Below are 18,885 nucleotides of genomic sequence, written 5' to 3' on the forward strand. Positions count from 1 at the left end.
GAGTGGGATGGAACTCAGGTCTGTTTTTGGAGTCCACGCTCTTTTGAACTCGCTCTCCCCAGCAGGGGCCTCCTTGGAGGAGCCAGGCCCCACCTCCAGCAGCAATTCACAGTTTTCAGGAATGAACAAGCCTATGGCTTCCTTCCTTTGGGCTCAGGATGGGAGAAAGCTGGCATGTCACCAGAGAGGGAAACCTACCCTCTTCACTGCCTTCTTCAACCCCGATCAAAACAGCTGCACCACTCCATTACATCCCACAGTTAGGGACTTGAAGCCACGGCCTCTGTGTTGGTATCATGAAAACAACTTGGGCATTTGACCAGGCTAAGGTCCTTGTGGACCATCCTCCAGCCTGTCAATACATCTCAGTTTATCACCCACTACAAAGTTGAGTCCACATAGCCCACACTAATGACCCCGTGGCAGGTTGTAAACATGCCCACCAATTCTTCTCATCCTTTTATATTCACATCCCTGTGTAATATGACATTGTGGTTCCTCCCATCAAAAGGCAGAATCGATTTCTCTACCCCTTGAATCTGGGCTTGCACACATGATGTGCTTTGGTTGTCGGGACATTAGCAAATGTGACACAGCAGGGGGGAGGGTGAAAAATGCTTGTGTTTTGGGGCTGACCTCTCTTTTAGCGCTTGGGACCTCGGTAACCTGCCACCAGTTGAAGGATCCGGGCTAGTCCACTAGATGATAAGGGACAAGAGCCAGGTCATCCATCTCCATTGCTCCAGCCAGCCACCAGGTGTGCAAGGCCATCCTAGACCATCCATCCCCAGTTGAGCCACAGCTAACCAGAGAGGTCAGCTGAGCCGGCCCAGGCCCAGAGAACTGCCCAGCCAACCCACAGAGTCATGAGAAATTATCAATGTTTATGGTTTAAGCCTCTAGTTTTCTGATGTGGTTGGTCATACAATATAAGGGAACTGATATGGAGTCCCACAAAGGAAGTGATGAAGATTATCATGAACACCACAGCGACAATCTAGTGTAGTGGTCAGTGGCGGTGGGAGCCAGAAGTCCTACTTTGCCACGGAATGAGTAACTTTGACGAGTGATTTAATCTCTCCGTGCCTCATCTATATAGGGAGGAGAATAATAACACCTACTTGACAGGGCTGTTGTGAAAACCCAGTTAATTAACTGCAGAGGGCTTAGAATACTGCCTGGCCCGCTACACAAAGGGCCTCCCATCATTATGATTAGAATAGACAGCCCTTCCCAGGTCCCAACTGTCAGAGTCATTCCGAGCAAAGGGGCTGCTAGCTGACCTCCAGCTCCACGGAGGGCTAACGTGAGGTGGTGAATGGGCCCTATCACCAGGGACAGAGACTGGACCTCAGGTAAGCCTGCCTGACAGGGAACCTTGAGGATGCAGAGAAGGTTACAGGGAACCTGACAGCCAAATGGCCTTGTGGGGCTGAGAGGAACCCAGGCAGGCTGTACCGTCTCTCCTGCTACTGCACTGACACACACACATATACATAGGATTTGTTTTCTCTTTTGAAAGTTTTCCTGCCTAAGCAAATCCTCAGCTTCCTTTCAATCATCTGACTGCCCTCTTTGAGGCACTATCTCGGAGGTCAGGGGGCAATCAGTCCTCCACAAAAAGAGAGAAGAGGACTCATCCCTTACCTCACTCCTTAATCCCACCCCACAGTCAGCATCTCTGAATTGCCTTCTGGTTATGACTCTATTGCAATTCAGCAGAAGGAGGGAAACAGGCACTTAGGTGCCATTATGGCTGCCTGGGCTCCTGGCCAGGGCTGGGCAGGGAGGCCGGAGGGGCCAAGACTCTGCCTGGACCGCAGTACTGAACTTTAGGATTCTGCTGTCTTCCCTGGCTTGGCACATGGTGCTGGGCCACAGCAGACTGGCACCGAGGTGGCCCAGCTGGGACCTTGAGAGTGCCAGGTGGGTAGATGTAAAACCAAGGATTCTAGATTTTCCAATCTGTGGGCTATGGTGCACAGGTGGCCAAGAACTGGTACAGGCCTGCGGAGAGGTACAGATCTCCTCAGCCCCAGGGTGGCGGGGGAGGTGGGCGCGGCAGAGCCGCTGGGCAGGCCAGCCCCAAAGGAGCAAGGTCAAAGTCGTGGCCAGGGGACCAGACTGAGGAGCACAGATCTACCTAAAGGAACCATAAAGACCATCAAACTTGGAGCTGAGAAGGAAGCACAAATTCTTGGGGGAGAGACCCTTTTGGACAGAACTGAGAGGTTTATATTGGAATTTTAGCTGTTATGAGGAGGTTTACAAACAAGAACAGAAAGGAGAGAATGGACTCCTGCTTTTACGAGGCCTGGAGGTGGAGATGCTAAGGTCCCCATCAGGTCCTTGCCACGCCCCGCCGGGGTGGAGCTACTACTGTCATGCCCTTGCCATGCCCCCCGCCCCCCGGGGGGGCAGCTAGCCGCAGAGAGGGGAATCCCTCGGTGCCAGGCCACCAGAGAGAGCTGCTTTCTTCACCCGGCCGGCATCACCCAAAGTGCGGAGTCCCGGGAGCCCTGGGGGGCGCAGCGGTTTAGCGCCTGCCTTTGGCCCAGGGCGCGATCCCGGAGACCTGGGATCGAATCCCACGTCGGGCTCCCGGTGCATGGAGCCTGCTTCTCCCTCTGTCTGTGTCTCTGCCTCTCTCTCTCTCTCTCTCTCTCTCTGTGTGACTATCATAAATAAATAAAAATTTAAAAAAAAAAGTGCGGAGTCCTTAACTCTGCCAAGGAGCCTAATTACAGGTGTCCTTGAAGTTCATCTGATTCCCTTTCTCTGCCTGGTGACCTCACCTTTTCATCACTTGAAGAGCAAGGCACACCTGGTCAGCAGGACAGCCATGTTTGTTGAATGAATAAAGGAAACCCAACAATAGCGGATTCAAATAGCCATCTGCAGTCGGAGGCTTCCGGTTTCCACCTCCACTCCCAACGCATTTTTGTGTCGACAGGACTACAAATTCAAAGACTACTGAATCTTTCTGGTTTGGGTTTAATTTTAAACAAACTGGTCTCTGGTCTCTCTGGTTTAATTTTAAACAACACACACAAAAAAAGATTCTTAACTTTTTTTTTTTTTTTACAACAGAACACACATACCTTTTTATCTACACAAGCCGCCCACCCCCCCAACATTTAAAATAAAGTTGCTCTTATCCTATAACATGAGTTTCATTAAATAATCCCGCCACACCAATGAAAGGCACTCATGTCTGTGGGCAGAGGGGAGTTTTACAGATGCTGCCTGAAAGATGGCAGGATTTTTTTTCTTTGTATGTTTGATATAGCTCATAATTTTTTAAAGTAAAAGATCTCACATCTTCATTTACGTGAGGTCCCCATAGTAGTCAAATCCATAAAGACAAGATCCCCATCAAGTCTCTGAGTTCTCCAGGTACAGAGTTACTCTCTGGGAACAAAGGGTGGGTGGGTGAGGGGTCCATGTGAGTGCAGGAAGCCTGAGTCGTGGCTCAGGATGACGCTTCTGCCAGGGGAGAAGAGTCACCTCTCCTAAGCCAAGCTTCCAGGAATGGAGGCACTCCAGATGGCAGAAAGAGCACAAGACCGAGCGGTTGCCCAGGCCAGCAACAGCCTAGGGCTACACTGAGAACTCCCTCCCCACCCTTGCCAGGAGGCCTTCATATACACACACTCATCATGCACGCATCATGAGCAGGGTGCCTGTTTCTGAGCTCTCTTCCAACTTTTTCATTTTGTCTGGAACACTTTCCTTTTCCAGCTCTCCAAGCCAACTTCCTCGTGCAGCATACACACAGGTTCTATCTCTTCCGTGGCAGCTGCAGGTGGAACGGATCTGTCGATCTCTGTGGCCCTGCCCTATCTGGATAGGAAATGGCCCAGAACTATGTGCCTCACCCCAAATTGGGGCACATCTTCCCCCACCTCATGCTCTGGAATGCATAGACCTTGCACCTGGCTCATCATCCTGTCCTACTTGGTTTAAAGGTTTCTCTGTCATTTCCTTTGACGACAGGTGTGCAGGTGCTCCTCGCTGTGTCTGAAGTGACCAGGCAGGGCATGACAAGTAAGGGATGGGCCACAACCTGACAACTGAGCCCCTTCTGCGTGCCAGGCACTCTGCTGGGAGCTGGGGTCTGGGACCATAGTGCCTGCCTTGGAGGAGCAAGGGCTACCTATGCAGATGGGACTGTTTACCAGGCTTTCAGATGGTGGTGACAGAAGGCACAGAGCACCCCCAGGAGAAGACTCACTAACCTGGCCCATTTCTGCCAAGCTTCCCCTTCACTGCCACCACCTGCTGCCCGCTTCTTAGTTCTTGCCTTCTCTTGCACATTGGAAAGAAAGCCCACAAGATGCTCACAGCCAGAGAGCCCACACGTTGCTCACCCTCTCCCCAGTCCTCTGTGATCATTAAATGGTTGGTTTCATTCAAATACCTCAAGGTAATGTAAGCCATGCTGCCCACACAAATGCTAATAGCAATATATAGGTTTCCCTGTGTTCCCATGGGGAGCTCCTGTAATAAAGTAATGGGAGTGGAGAAGGCAGGCTCATTTCCAGACCCACAGGATAACGGGAAGAAAAGCAAGCTAGAGATGGGGGGGACGGGAGACAGTGGAAGGGGGGCTCCTCTGGCCCCAGAATCTACCCATCCATGCTGCACAGGCCCTTGGGGAGTACTCACTCCAAAGGGTCTGGTTTAGAGTTCTTTTCACCCGTGAGGCTTCCGTTCCTTGAAGGGCTTGGATCTGCCAGGGTTGAGCCTGGGTCACCCTGAGGCTGTGCCAGGACAGGTGTCCCAACGTCTTCTTGCCAACCATAATTATAATTGTCTTGCAGAACGGTTTTCTTAATAGAACCTTCTGGGTTCTAAAAGCCCCCACCCTTCTGGGGCGTAGAGAAAGCAGGCTAGGTTTCAATACACAGAGAAGGGTGGTGATCACTGACTGTCTCCAAAATGGAATGAGCTGTAGTCAAAAGGGTAAACGTCTATCTCTGAAGGTTCAGGCAGACCTGTTGCCATGTGCCAGGGAAGCTGTTGAGGGGGTTCCAGCCCTGCAAGGGGATGGCAGCTAGACTCTTTGTACACACAAGACTTGTACAGTTCAAGCAGCTGTCTGATGGTCCCACATCTTATGCCTTCCCCTCATTGGCCCGTGCAGAGAAGCCCTGGGGGCCCAACTCACAATTCCCCCGCTCTCTCCAAACCCAGCACTGTGTGGCTGCGGGCTACGGACCTTGACCATGCACGTCATCCTAACTCACCACCAGGCACCCTGGAGCTTTCTGGGGAAGTTTCCAACTGGAGCTTGGACCTCCCAGGCTCCACTGCACACTTGCTTTTCTGGGGTCACTTTGGCCAGGAACTTTTTAAACTTACTCCTTTTTGGAGGTGAAGAAAGGGAAACAGGAAGGTCTCCAGGGCCCCCACCATCCACGCCAGACGGTGGCAGGGGCGGGGGCGGGGGGGGGGGTTTCTCCAGGCTAACTGGAACTAAAGATCAGTTTTCCTTCTAAGAGTGAGAGGCATGCACCTTGTGGAACTGTCTAGGAGGTGAAAATGCACTAAAATTCAACTCCTCATCATTCAGAAGAAGATGCTGAGGACCAGAGGGAGAAAGTAGCTTGCCCAAAGTCACATAGCCTGCCCAAACCGGCCCCACGACCCACGTCTCCTGGCTCCTAATCCAGTGGTCCTTCCATTGTCCTAGGGAGGCCCCCTGCCCCAACCAAAGGATTTGGTCAACCCACTGGGCCAGCCCAGGCATCAAGCACCTAACTCTGAGCATGAACGCAGCAGCCTCTGCTCTTCGGATGAGAAGATGACCTTACATGGAAATATTAAGAAAGTCAAACACAGTGTGTGGGGTGGGGGGTGAGCATGACGCTTCATCATCTCAAAGCCCTGACCAAACTCTGAGCCTGGCAACTGGACTGCGGGAAAATGTTTTATTAATCGACACAATGCCCTTTTGCTAGTCCAGAGAGGAGTTTCTGCTGGAGAGGGGAGGGAGGAGGGGGAGACGAGGGGACTTTGGCTCCAAAGACACAAGCCCTCAAGATATAAAACTCCGGGGAGAACTTCTAGCAGCTTCTGCAGGCAGAAGAGAAACAGGCCAGGGAAGAAGGGAAAAAAGAAAAACGAATATCGGGTCACATATGGCAAACTACTCTTCTTCATGTGTCATGTGGAAATGGCATGAATAAGGCAGAAGGGGTCCAACACTGGCCATCAGGAGGCTGGCGGAGGGCAGGGTGAGCGTCCCAGCTCATGAACACTTGCCACCCGCTGCTGTGATTCCCCAGGGAGCACGGGTGCGAGGAACTCCAGTGATGGTGGGGCCACCCTCAGGAGCCTCCTCGAGTGGCCCCCACCCACCCCTTCCCCAGATCCTCAGGCCACACATCACCGTGCGGGGCCTGGAGCCCAGGGACGTGCAGGACGGTTGGCCTGCGCTCTGTTGCCGCGCTGTGTCCCCGGGCTCCCCAGCAAAGCTGCTTCCCAGGGTCCCCAGACTGTGCGCCTGCCCCCCCCCCCCCACTCCCTGCTGTGTCTCCAGGGCACCAGGAGGAGCCGGTGACTGTGATGGGCTGTGACGCCCAGGCCTGCACACGAGGGGGCGGGGTGCCGCCAACACCCGGACCACCCAGAGGACACAGCACCTGGGACCAGAATCTCTCAGAGGGGAAGACGGAGCGAGATTTTCAGACTTCATTCTAAAAGACATCTCCCTGTGACATTCATGTAGTACGTGCACATTTACCACTTCTGCACGTCCTCGTTGTTTTTTTTTTTTCTTGCACAGATTCTACTATTATACTGACATTCCCCATCTCTCCTTCCTGTTCACCATCACTGGGCCTGTTGGCGGCCCCGTCCCCGCCTGTCACCTGCAGTCATGTGTCTGTGATCCCCACTGGCCTGGTTCCCCCACCCCATCCCCAGTGACTCTGATCTGTCCTCCACCATCCTGTGTCTGCTCCTTACCCTCACGACCTCTGCCAACAGGCCCGAGCGTCACCGGTCCAGGCACGGTCCACACTGGGGACGCTGTGTCTTCCTCCCTCCACCAGAGATGGAGGCTGTGGAAGGAGGCTTCTCCCCGTGGCCTCCCCGAGGGACATGTGGTCGTGAGGGAGACAGGCCCTGCAGATCGGACCAGTGCCCTTGGGAACCCTAGCTCCTTGGTGACTGAGGGGGGCTCAGAGCAGGCCCTGCGTCCCCTCAGCCTTAGGACACAGACAACAATCTACGTCTCCTATGGCTAACAGGGAGTTCAATGAAGAAATGCTATGAGTAACTTCTATCTAGGGATGCCTGGGTGGCTCAGTGGTTGAGTGCCTGCCTTTGGCTCAGGTCATAATTCCGGGGTTCTGGGATTGAGTCCCAAATCAGGCTTCCCACATGAAGCCTGCTTCTCCCTGGGGCTCTGTCTCTGCCTCTCTCTCTCACTGTGTCTCTCATGAATAAATAAATAAAATCTTTTAAAAAATAACTTCTATCTTGCACAGTACCTGGGACATGGTCAAAGCTGGATTCTAGAAGCTAGTACTGTTATTGTTGTTACTGTTGTTTCCGGGGGTGGGGTCAGTGGTCCCTCGCACCCATGGTGAGCCTGCCTCTCCTCCCCCGCTCCAGAGAGGACGGCAAATGGCCCCACCACCTGGTGGGCACAGCGACCCCAACGAGACTCAAGCACAGCTACTGGGTGATCGTTTCTGTCAGGCCTCTCCTGGCTCCTCACCAGGTGCAAGCGGCTCCTCCACTCGAGAGAGGCCAAGGGACTGTTCCCCTGGGCCGTGACTCCTCGTGTCAACCCGGCGGCCCAATCCGCGCCCCCCCCCCCCAGCCTTCTCTTTCTTCTCAGCTTCTACTTCAACCTCATACATTCATTTTGTGGTCCGCTGCCCGGTGGCGATGCTGGCCCCAGAGGGCTTGTCCGGCGCAGCCTCCTCGGCCGCCAGCACGTGGTCCGGCACGGGCAGCGCACCCACCGTATTTGTCGAGTGACCAACCGAAGGGGTCAGCACGCGGAACTCTCCCACTGCAACAGCTCAAGGGCCGGCTGAAATGCCACCTCCTCCTAGAAGCTGGCTCTCACTGCTGCTCCTCCAGCTTCCCCTCGCGCCACCCTCTGCCCATACCTCGCGCCTTGCTGAGTGCAGAACCTGAGCTCTGTGTACACAAAGCATCTCTGTCGCTGGGCCGATGCTCTGTGGGAAGCAGTTGACCCTGAAGAAGTCGGAAGACTTGGGGCTGAACCCAGTGACGCCAGTACAGGGGAGGAGATGGGGCGAGGTCCCTATATGATCAGCACCTCAGTCTCCCCAGCTGTAGAATGGGACCCTAACACCCCCTCCCCGGGGTTTAAGTTCTCGCCCCGTTTTCTCTTCATCACCCCCAGGTCAACCAGGTCAGAGTCTTGCTGAGACTCAGGTCACCCCTCAGGTCAACCACAGTGCGCTGCACACCTGCTGAGTCACTGACCATCACCTCGCCTCAGGCCCAAGAGATGCCTCGAGAGGGGACAGGCCCAAGGAGGCTCCCGGCGATGCCAACAGCACGTCCAGCATTCCTCACAAAGGCCAAGATGAGAACGAGGGGCAGTGGCGGCACCTAAGTCCCCGGAGGCCCTGCTCAGGTGCCTGGTGCTGGAAGGACAAGTTAGCGCCATCCTAGGCGGGCACAGACGCCAGCCGCCCTGTGACCCTCAGGCCCAATCTATCCTACCCACAAGGCAATGTGAGGTTCTTTTATTATTATTATTATTTTTTTTTTTTAAAGCAAAGCCCATAAACCAATTCTGCCTTCCTGGGTCAGAGCTGTTTATTTAATTAGCATCGCAGGAGACTAAAAGGAAACCTCGTTTGACTCAGAAAGCCGATACAACCCTCTGGCCCAAGCAGAGATGTGGCATGACAGGGAATACCCACAGTGTGCCCACGAGGCTCATCATGGGGGCACCAGCGTCCTGGGAGGACACACAGTGCCGGAGACTTGGGGCCTGTCCTGTTGCCTTCCCGAGGCTTTTCCTTGGTCCTTGGTAATGCCCACTCCCTGCCTCAGCCCAGCCCAAAGCTGCCTCCCGAGCTCCATTCTCCGAGTCAAGCTCCACACCCACCCTCCCACCTCCCTGCTGGCTGCCTCAAGGCTACCCAGGGTCAGCTGCAAATACCCAGGGTCCAAGGCCAAGTTTATGGTCTCTTCCTTTCCCCCACCCTCCTACCAGACTATTCCTCCTCTGACATTGGCTGTCTCCCCAGCTCCCATCACCCAGGCTCATGATTCTAGAGCTTGTTTACACTTCTCTTCTCCCGGATGTCTTTCCATTCGACCTCTTCCTGTCCCTTGCCACCGTGACCGTGACCGTCCTGCATTGGGCCTCCCTCGCCTCTTTCCCAGATTGGTCTGCTGGTGGCCCGCACCATGGGCAAGGGCCCTCTCTTAACATTCATCCAGAGGACAGCTCCAAATAAGTCCTCCTAATCACTACAACGCTGGGACACCCTTTGTGGCTCCCTGACACCTACCAAACCAATGCCTTGGCCTAATACATAAGGTCCCCTGGCCTCCAGCAAGCCTTTTGTTCCTGCTTATCTCTAGCCCTTCCCCTCACATGCCCTAAACACCAGCAAAGCCGCCTTCTGGTTAAGCTCCCAAACACTGTGCCCTTTTGCAATTTACTTGGATTTCCCATTTCCACATCTCAAAATCCTACCCACTGTGGCCGGACGAGTTGAAATGTCACCTTTTCCGTGCAGCTGATCATTCATTCATCAGCAAATATTTATTAAGCGTTTATTCTGTGCCAAACACTTCCTGATCGCTCCAGAACACGCTCCATCCTCCCTCATCTGCTCATAAATACGCTCAAATCCCCCGCTGCATTGTCAACTTCTTGGGGATGGGATCAGGGGCTTATTTATTTCTATCTCCCCAGGACCAACTAACAGGGTGCATCACAAACACTAGGAATGATATTTGTTCAACTGAATCAAGATCTATGCCATCTGTGGTTTTAATATCATTCAGTTTTTAAAACTCCCCTATTTTTTTTCTTTCTCTGCTTAAGTATGCATGACCAGGAAAAAGTAAGAATAAACTAATGATATTTCTCAGCAGCTATAAGCCTGTAATCGTGGTGACCTCTAAGTTATCTGTAACATGGGAACCGTAACGCCAGAGAGAATCCCCCCCCCCCGCCCCCGAAGTGTAAAAGCATCACTGCCATCGGTCTTGGACATGTACTATACAGCGTCGGGGAGCTGACTCGCCTTCGTGAGTCTATGTGGCCAATCAGGGTGGCATCTGTCTCTGCAGTCCTGATAGCTGGCTACGGACAACGGCTGGAAGGAGACACAGAGAGGCCTTGCTTGTGTGTGTGGGGGGGTCCAGTCCAGGATGGACCATCTGCCCTATGCGACCTCGGGGCGGAGATTGGATGGTCACGGCATCACGGTTACTTGGCACTTGTATGCACAGCGGGGGCTTTGGCCCGTGTCTCGCAGACAACTGCAAGGGCAGAGACATCCCCCCCAACCCCAGCAGCTGGCTCAGTCTGGGGTCAGTCCCTGGGGCTGAAGAAGGTTCTGGGATGGACAAGGGCTGTGCTTCCAGTCTCACTGGCATTAGGATGGTGCTTCGCAGTGCCACCAGGAACTGCTGGATGCAAATCAAAGAAAATGAGATTTGCAATTCTGCACTGATGGCCAGATAATATAGGGGGGCAAGTTCCCCTCTTCCACTTCTGAGGCAACCAAATATCACATGGGGTGATTCCGCAGCTGCATTCATTGGGGAAAATTGATGAACATTTCATGTGTCAGGGAGCTGAATCCCAGAGAATGGAGCCAACCTCCTAGAAAATGGTTTCTTTATATAGTTCCATCCATTTATTGTTTGATTGGACTTTCTGTATATTAAATTCAAGCTGTTCTGCTGCTCATGGGTATTATGATGCGTTGGCTCCGTGGGAAATAATGAAGGTGATGGGATTTTATGGCATCACATTACAAAGGAGGCGTCCCCAGCCTCATCCATCTCTCCATCAACTAGCTTGCATGTGAGGTGGCAGTTATATTAAAACGATTTTTCTGATTCAGTTTAATGACACTCATTCCAGTCCTGACACCCAGAATATGATTACATGAGCTAGATGCAATCTCCCTCCACCCGGTCATGGTCAGCAAAGGCTGAGTTATCTCCCCTCCCAGGCCCCTACCTTCCCAATCACCCGATGTCTGCATGGCTCTGGGCAGAGGGAGGTGGGGGCCGGGGACGAGAAGCCTCGGTTCTGGCCTGGGAAACACTGGATGGGGGCACGAGCCCTGGACTCAGCCCAGAGGCTGCAGAATCCAAGCCTTCTGGCCAAGATCTTTGGGCACTCCCAGGCACCAAGGTAACACCTTCCTTCCTGTCACAAACAAATCCCCGTTAGACGTTGGCCTGAGGTCACCACAGAACATCCCTACCAAAGGAGCTGGTAGGGGGCTGGTCTCTACTTCCAAAAAAGCAAAACTGCTTGGATATCACCAGAGGATGAACATGTAAGATATGAGTACAGTATCAGCTTCTTGGAAGGAGCTGCTTGTGTTCAGGACCACCTGCCCAAGGACAGGCTGGGAGCCTCTCAGCAAAGTCTCTGCTCCTCTCTCTGCCCCAGAGAGATGGGAAGAGGAGGGGGAAGCTCCCAACCATGACCACATGGGGTCAGAGCCCTGTGTGGCCCAGGCAGGAGCTCCCTCCTGGACGGGAGAGGCACGAGGACTCTAGAAGTTCCTGAGAGGTTCCAGGCCTTCCCTGAGGAGAAAGAGGGCCAGGCCACTTTTATTTACTATTTTCAGGCAGAATAATTGCTGCTTCTCAGGAAGAATCATGTTTGTATTTACGAGTGTGTTTAAAGAGGGAATTCCACACAAAGCCAAACAGAGAGAGAGAGAGAGAGTGTGTGTGTGTGTGTGTGTGTGTGTGAGAGAGAGAGAGAGAGAGAGAGATTGAGATTGAGATTGATTTTGAGAGATTTGGGAGGAGAGCTGTGAAATGGGCACCAGCCAGAAAATCCTCTCCCAGAAATTGCAGCGGTTTGACTTGCTGGCCTGGAAGACCAATCTAAAGTAATGGTTCTGGTGTGAAACACCCAACGTCTCCTACCCACCCGTGTGCATCTCTCTCCCCAACCTGCAGCCCTGACACCCTGCCCACCCCTCTGTCTCAGCTGCTATCACAGACACTTGACTTTTCGAGTGGCCTCTGTCTCCCTTTCTGAGCCAAGACTGTGCCCTGTGCTGGTGAGCAGAGTGCCCAGCCCTTGGCAGTTGCCCGCCATATGCTGCCTGTGTTGAAAGGAAACCCCAGGGGCACCTGGGTGGCTCAGCCGGTTAAGCTCTGACTCTCGGTTTCAGCTCAGGCCGTGATGTCAGGATCATGAGGTCGAGCCCCACGTCAGGCTCTGTGCTCAGTGTGGAGTCTGCTGGAGATTCTTTCCCTCTCCCTCTGTCCGCCCCCCGTCCCCCCCCCCATTCACATGCAATAAATAAATAAATACATACAAACATACTTTTAAAAAAGAAAGAAAGAAAACCCCAATTCAGGTACAGATGTTCCTGCTTAGGGGCAGCCCAACCAGGCTTTCAGTCATCCACTTTTCAATTTGTGCTCTGATGTCCGCTCAATCCACACTGGGGTCTCACTGCCCTAGGCCTTAGAGTCACCATCCTCTTGCAAGAGGCCTCTTCTTGTGAAACACTTCTCCCAGGGATGGAGGAGGTGTTTGGGACCATGTCATCCTGGGCCAGTCCTTGCTCTGGGAGCTGGTAAACACTCCAGTGCTGGCATGGGAGAAGCAAGACCAGCATGGCTTCCTGTTAGCCCTGCCTTCAAATACATGCACAGTCTCTCAGTTCTCCCCTCTTCACTGCCAGCACCCTCGGCCCAGAGACCATCATCCATAGCCGAGACTGTGATGGTAGCTCCTCCCTACGAAGGATTCACTACCCAGCAGCCAGAGTGAGCCTCTACAGACTTAAGTGAGACCAACTCGAAGTTCTCCAGTGGCTTCCCATTTCAGGCACAGAAAAAGGCAAAGGGCCAAGTCTTTGATCACAAGAGCCCTGCATGAGCTGCTTTCCCCATTACCTCCTTTACCTGGTCCTTGCTTCTGCGGCTTGACCATTAGGACCTTGTAGCTATTCCAAGAATAGCTCACCAAGGCCTCCCTGCCTGATGGCCTTTGCATTTGTTGTTCTCTTGGCCTGGAATGCTCTTCCCTAAGCTACGAATATCCCTTCAGGTCTCTGCTCAAATACCACATGAGCTCCTGACATAAAATACCAGCTCTCCCCTGCACCACTACCTTCCCGCACTCAATGCTCCCTGCTTATCCCACCATGCACGATTTTTCTCTGTAGCATGAACTGCTGCCTCCTGGAATGTAAATACATTTGTTGATCTCTTTACTATCAGGGCTCCTCCACTAGAATGTAAGCTCCACAAGATCAGAGATTATTAAAAAAAAAAAAAAGATCAGAGATTATTTCCTTTGCTGCCATATTTCCAATGCCTGGTGGCTACTCGATAAATATTTGTCACATAAAAAAATTGAATGGGGGAAAATTTCATGGCCAGGGGTGCGTATCTCTGGCTCCCTTCCTGCTCCTCCCTGGCCCCAAAGTCTGCAGCGGGAAGGATGGCCAAGTAGCCAAAAATAGTGAAGGACAAGGGTTTAGACTTCTCATGCAAGAAAGGCCCCACCATGCTCAGGCTGAGGTCAGAACTAGAGAATGCCCTGCTTGGCCTCCCCCTCTCCACCCTGCCCACGAATGGATATTTGTCTGACATGGCCATATAGCTAGCATTTGGATGGCACTTCCATTGGTTCTTAAAATGGCCAGGAGATGATCAGCAAGAGAAAACTGAAGATAGGTAAATGGAGGCAGCGACACTATTTAGTCGGACAGATGTCTAGTAAGACCCTGACTTAGACACAGATCATATAACAATCTCTGGATTAGAGACCCACCCTTGAAGAGCTCACACCCTGGGAGAAAGACACATGAGCAGATCAAGTTAATAAAATATGGCAACTGACAAGACAGAGGTACATAAGGGCTGCAACAAGAAGCAAGAGGAGGGGCACTTAGTACACCCTGGTACCAGGGGTGGGCAGGAAGACCTCCTGGAGGAGGTGGTGTGGGGCTGAGTTATGAAGGATGATGGGAGTTAGCCAGACACAGAGCAGTGTAAGGGGTTGTCTCTGGCATGGCGGGAAGATTATGAGTAAGGCCTCTTTTTCTGATGCTTGGTTTACTGCTCTTCCCACCATCTCTTGTTTTGGTTCAAAGGAAGAGAAGTGAATCTCGTTCTATTCATTCTGTCTGGACTTCACACTGGGCTGATACGCAATCTGGGCACTTTGTTTTCACAGGGCCTGGCGCACAGTAGGCGCTGAATAAATGTTGAATGAATGCGAGCCTCCTTGTTGGGATGTGGGTCTGTATCTTCTCTTAGAAGGTGCAGCACCAGAGAACTGTTGGTTAAGAAGTGTCAAGTCAAGAGAAGACCTGGGGGTCTTTCATTCCCATAAGTGTGTCCCAGCCAGATCCCCATGAGCCAGGACACAGCACTATCCAAGCAGGCATGGTTGGCTGGTGTCCCAGGCCAAGGCATGTGGGAGTTGGGAGGAGGGTTGGTGGGCCCCAGAGGCAGTGAATGAAGGTACAGCCAGAATTTGGGGAATTGAAGGGTTAACCAGATCCCAGAGTGGCTCCACTTCGGGCCCCAGGGTGGGGGGTGGGGGGGCAGCCTGACAAAATGCCCTACTCTGTGATGTGCCTGCATTGATTGTCCAGGCCTGGCTCTCAGGCTCTCAGAACGTCAGGCAGCCCCCTTCCAGGATTATGTTTGAAAGGGAAATGCAAATCACCTGGAGGCTGCTTCATGCTTGGAAGAAGTAGAAATCGATTCTGTTTTCATTAAAGTGATTTTTGGACACTGTCAAAAGCTCTCTCATCTCAGGGCATGAGGTGACAGATAGGCTGCCAATCTCAATTACATAAGCCAGCTGACCCAGCAGCAGCAGGCCATCTTACCAGAAGCGGTGCTGCTCTGTGCCCTTCCCCAGCCCCAATCCCCCTCCCCAAGTTGGCAAGAGAGCCTCATCCTCTCCAGTCTTGGCATCAGCCCTCGATGGTTCTGGTGGGTGCTTGCTTGGGAGGCTCCCTTCTCCACGCTGCACCGGAGCCTCACCCACAGACTGACTCAGACAGTCTAAGCCAATCATGATGCCAGACAAAGTCAAACAAAATTAAGAAGGAAAATCTGCTTTGAAAAGTCTACGACCTGGAGCACCTTCACGACTAGGTATGTTGGTCTTTTCTAACCTTGGGAGCTCTGTGTTACCCCTTCCTCTGTTAACTGAGATAATGGAGGATGTTATTTATAGCAGCAATTATGAACAGGAGCTTGTGGGAGCTCCACCGTTGAGGGGACACAAGGGAAACACGGGCTGGCATGTGGGTCTTCCCCACTAGCACAGGAGGTGGCGTGGGTAAGCCATCCATGACCCAAGGAGGCAGTTGGGCCATTATTGTTCAGTGTGCTTAAGGTATTTTGAGATATTAAATAAACAGCAATAATTGGTTCCAGAAGATTCCTCCCTGGAGGACACCTGAGTAACTCATCTGTGAGTCCTAGGAAAGCAGGCAGCGATGGGAACCAAAGTGAGGTGGTATGAACGCCGCCTGGCTTGTGGGCCCTCGGCCCGGCCCCACGACCTGTGAGTCAGCTCTCTGCTGCAGAGGAGCTGGAGACAGCTTCCTGCAGACTGAAACCAGGGCAGGCTCAGGGCAGGGAGGGTCTGCAGACAGGACAAACTAAGGGTCTGCTGGGAGCTGCTGGAAGAAGCTGGACAGAACGTGGAAAGTGGCAGGAAAGTGGCCCTCGGTATCCTACAGCCACCTGAGGGCTCAGACGCCAGCGACAAGTCAGAGCAAGAATGGCTTCCGAGAATGGCTGAGGCCTACAACTGGCCTATGTGAGTATTTTTAGGACAGGAACCAGCCAGTGGAGGGGGGAGAAGTTTCCAGGGCCGAGTTGGGAAAGACTCCAGAAGAGGGCAAGAAGACTCCCACCATGGCCTCTGGAATAGATGCTGTAGAGTGTCTCAGGGGGCGGACCAGACACTGGCTGAAGGCTGACCTCCTCTGCCCCCTGGGGTCCGGGACTGGGACAGAGAATGGATCTCAGGTCCACCCTAGAAAGAGGACCTGAACACACTATCAGCCCTGGCAAATGGAAAAGGTGCCCATTCACACTGACAGATCCTTTAGAAAGCATTCAACCGCGCCCCTGCCATGCACAGCCATGCAACGAGCCTGCCATGGCTCCAGCCAACTCAGGTCAGGGTCAAAGTAGCCCCATCCAGCATTGGACCACACCAGCCAGGGTGGAGGGGAGGACTGAGCTGCTGTCTCATGACTTATCTGAGGTTAAGGAAGACCCTGCCAGAAGAAGGCTCTTCTCTTGCTCATTCATTTCCCCTCCCAGAGGCTAGACGTTTTGCTGCCTGGGGAGGAGCAGGGCGAGGAGCCCATGGGGCCACCCGTAGGGGGAGGCAAGCCACTCTCCATGGAGATGCCCTTTCCATCCTCTCCCGCAGAGCCCTCTTGCTCCCAGCCATCCCCCACTCACCCCTCATAAAGCAAGTACAAGGCCGAAACTGCCAGTCCCCTGGCCCCTTGACCTACAGGGTAACTGCTAAAGGAGATCAGTGGTCTCTGCAGCGACAGTGAAACAGTGGATTTCACCAGAAGTGCTGCCACTCACTTCAAAGGCAGCATTTAGACCAGCCAGGTAGAAGTGTTTTGTTCACAAACTCCCTGTGTGCCTAGGACAGTGGCTGTAGCACCCACCCTGCTGATGCTAAGGAGTGATATGAGTAGAATAAATCAACACCCCGAGGCTACAGTACAAAAGAAGTAACCCTGGAGGTCTGCTTTCTCCCCACGGCCCCAAGGGTATGGGGACCTGCGGGGTGGTGAAGGAACGGGGAAGGGGCGCTGCAGATGGGCACTGGAAAATCAGCTTACCTTACCAGCTGCGCGACCACAGAAATATCCTTGACCTCTCTCAGCCTTGCCTTCTGCATCTGCAAGGTCGTATGGCATTTTTCCTACCTCACAGGGCTGTGGCGAAAACTTAGGTGGATAATATATGCAAAACGCCTGGCACATTGCTAACACATAGTAGACACATGCATGCTCTTACGCTAATAATGAAAAGTAATAGGCCGCCCCTGGAATTTCCAGCAGTCTCCTCTGAAATGATCTCATTTGAACTCTGACATCCATCCGTCTATCCTGTTTTATCCACACTGCAGTCCTGAGGCATCGCTCTGGTGTCCTGAGTCCCATCAAAGGGCACGGGATAGTCACAGCCACATTGGAAGCATGGCCAGACGTCCTAGCCAGGGGGAGGTCCCCTTCAGGAAAGTGAAGGCATGTGCAGGGTCAGTCTCAAAGGGGCCAAGGTGATCCTTCTCCTCCTGACACGGTGGTCAGCTCCTAGACCCTTCTGTCCTTAAATATCCCACTGTGCCAAGAGGCCCACATCTGCTGTCTACGTCCAGAGACAAGCCCAAATGACAAGACGTTCTCACCCACCCCGGGTGTGTGTGGCTATTCGGACAACTGTGTGTGTGTTGGAAAGACAGGAAGGGGCAGGATTGCCTGTGTCAGACAGCCGAAGGGCAAAGGGAACGCCCCCACCAAATGTGGCGGTGACACCCCTTGCTCCCCTCCCCCCCAATGTGGCACAATGACAAATGTAATCATCTTAAAAGGTCCCATCACCTGCTCAATCATCCCCAAGAAGCACACACAGCACTATGGAAAAACTGACACCAGCACCACAGGGTGTCAGCCAGGAAAAAAGTTGAATCACCAGGACACCACCAACCCAATTGTCAAAGACCAAATAAAAAGCCTCATGAGTTCTCCATCAGCAATATAACGCTTCCTGGCCTAAGCAAATACAGACCCAGCACGTGAATTGTAAAGGGATTTTGCATTAGCCTCAATGACTTCCAACGGCGGCCGAAGCAGAGGCCCCTGAGAAGCACGCGTCTCCACACAGCTGCCTTCGTGGGCCCTAATCCTGTTAGGGTGAAGATTGCAATCTGCTTCCTGGGCCCCTTCCTCTGATGGAAAGCTTCGCACACCAGCACCATAAATACATTTCTGTGACCTCAGCCAGAGAAGGGACCTCGGGGAAGGTGGAAGAGATGGAGTCACCTGTCGCCGCACCGAGGGCCTCCCCCTCCCTGCGAGGCCGCTGCTGCTTCTGTGCCTGACCACATGATGCATTTAGACCATCTCACGGTCACCCAGGTAGGCCAGGTCACTCAATCACAGAGGCAGGCCGGGAAAGCCAGGCTGCTCCTCCTCCAGCAAGAAAAAACAAGCCGGGTGGCCCGCTGTGCAGAAAACCCAAGTTCAGAGTCACTTAGAGAAAGTCTGCTCAAAGATACTGACCCCAAGAGCATGTGTGGCAGTGAAGAGGAGTCAAACAAAAGAGAAATAGCCTGCAGATACATTATGGACAAGAAACACAAGAAGGATCCACAGGGGGTGTTCTCGGTGTCTCCCGTTAATGGAAATGGGTCCCTTCCTGAGGACGCGCGCTGAACTGCTCAGTATTTCTGCCCTCCCACCTGCTGCCCGGGCCCCTGTGCCACCTGGGGGCAGCCCTTCACAAGCACAGATGTGTACACGAAGGCAGTAGTCACCACTCACTGCACCCCACACACGCACAGAAGGCATGGCCGGAAAGACAAGTAGTGGCTTAATTTTCCACGTTTTATAAAATGCATGTCCCACCACCCCCTCCCCAAAAGAAGACTCAATT

General features: G+C 53.0%; 1 protein-coding gene across 4 annotated transcripts in view; it reads right to left on the reverse strand.

Moving 5' to 3' along the window:
- Positions 1 to 18,885, reverse strand: part of KCND3 (potassium voltage-gated channel subfamily D member 3) — a 201,318-nt gene that overhangs the window by 174,393 nt on the left and 8,040 nt on the right. The gene's annotated exons all lie outside the window — the stretch shown is intronic.

Source organism: Canis lupus, chromosome 12 (genome assembly GCF_048164855.1).
Source record: "Canis lupus baileyi chromosome 12, mCanLup2.hap1, whole genome shotgun sequence".
Taxonomy (NCBI): Eukaryota; Metazoa; Chordata; class Mammalia; order Carnivora; family Canidae; genus Canis; species Canis lupus.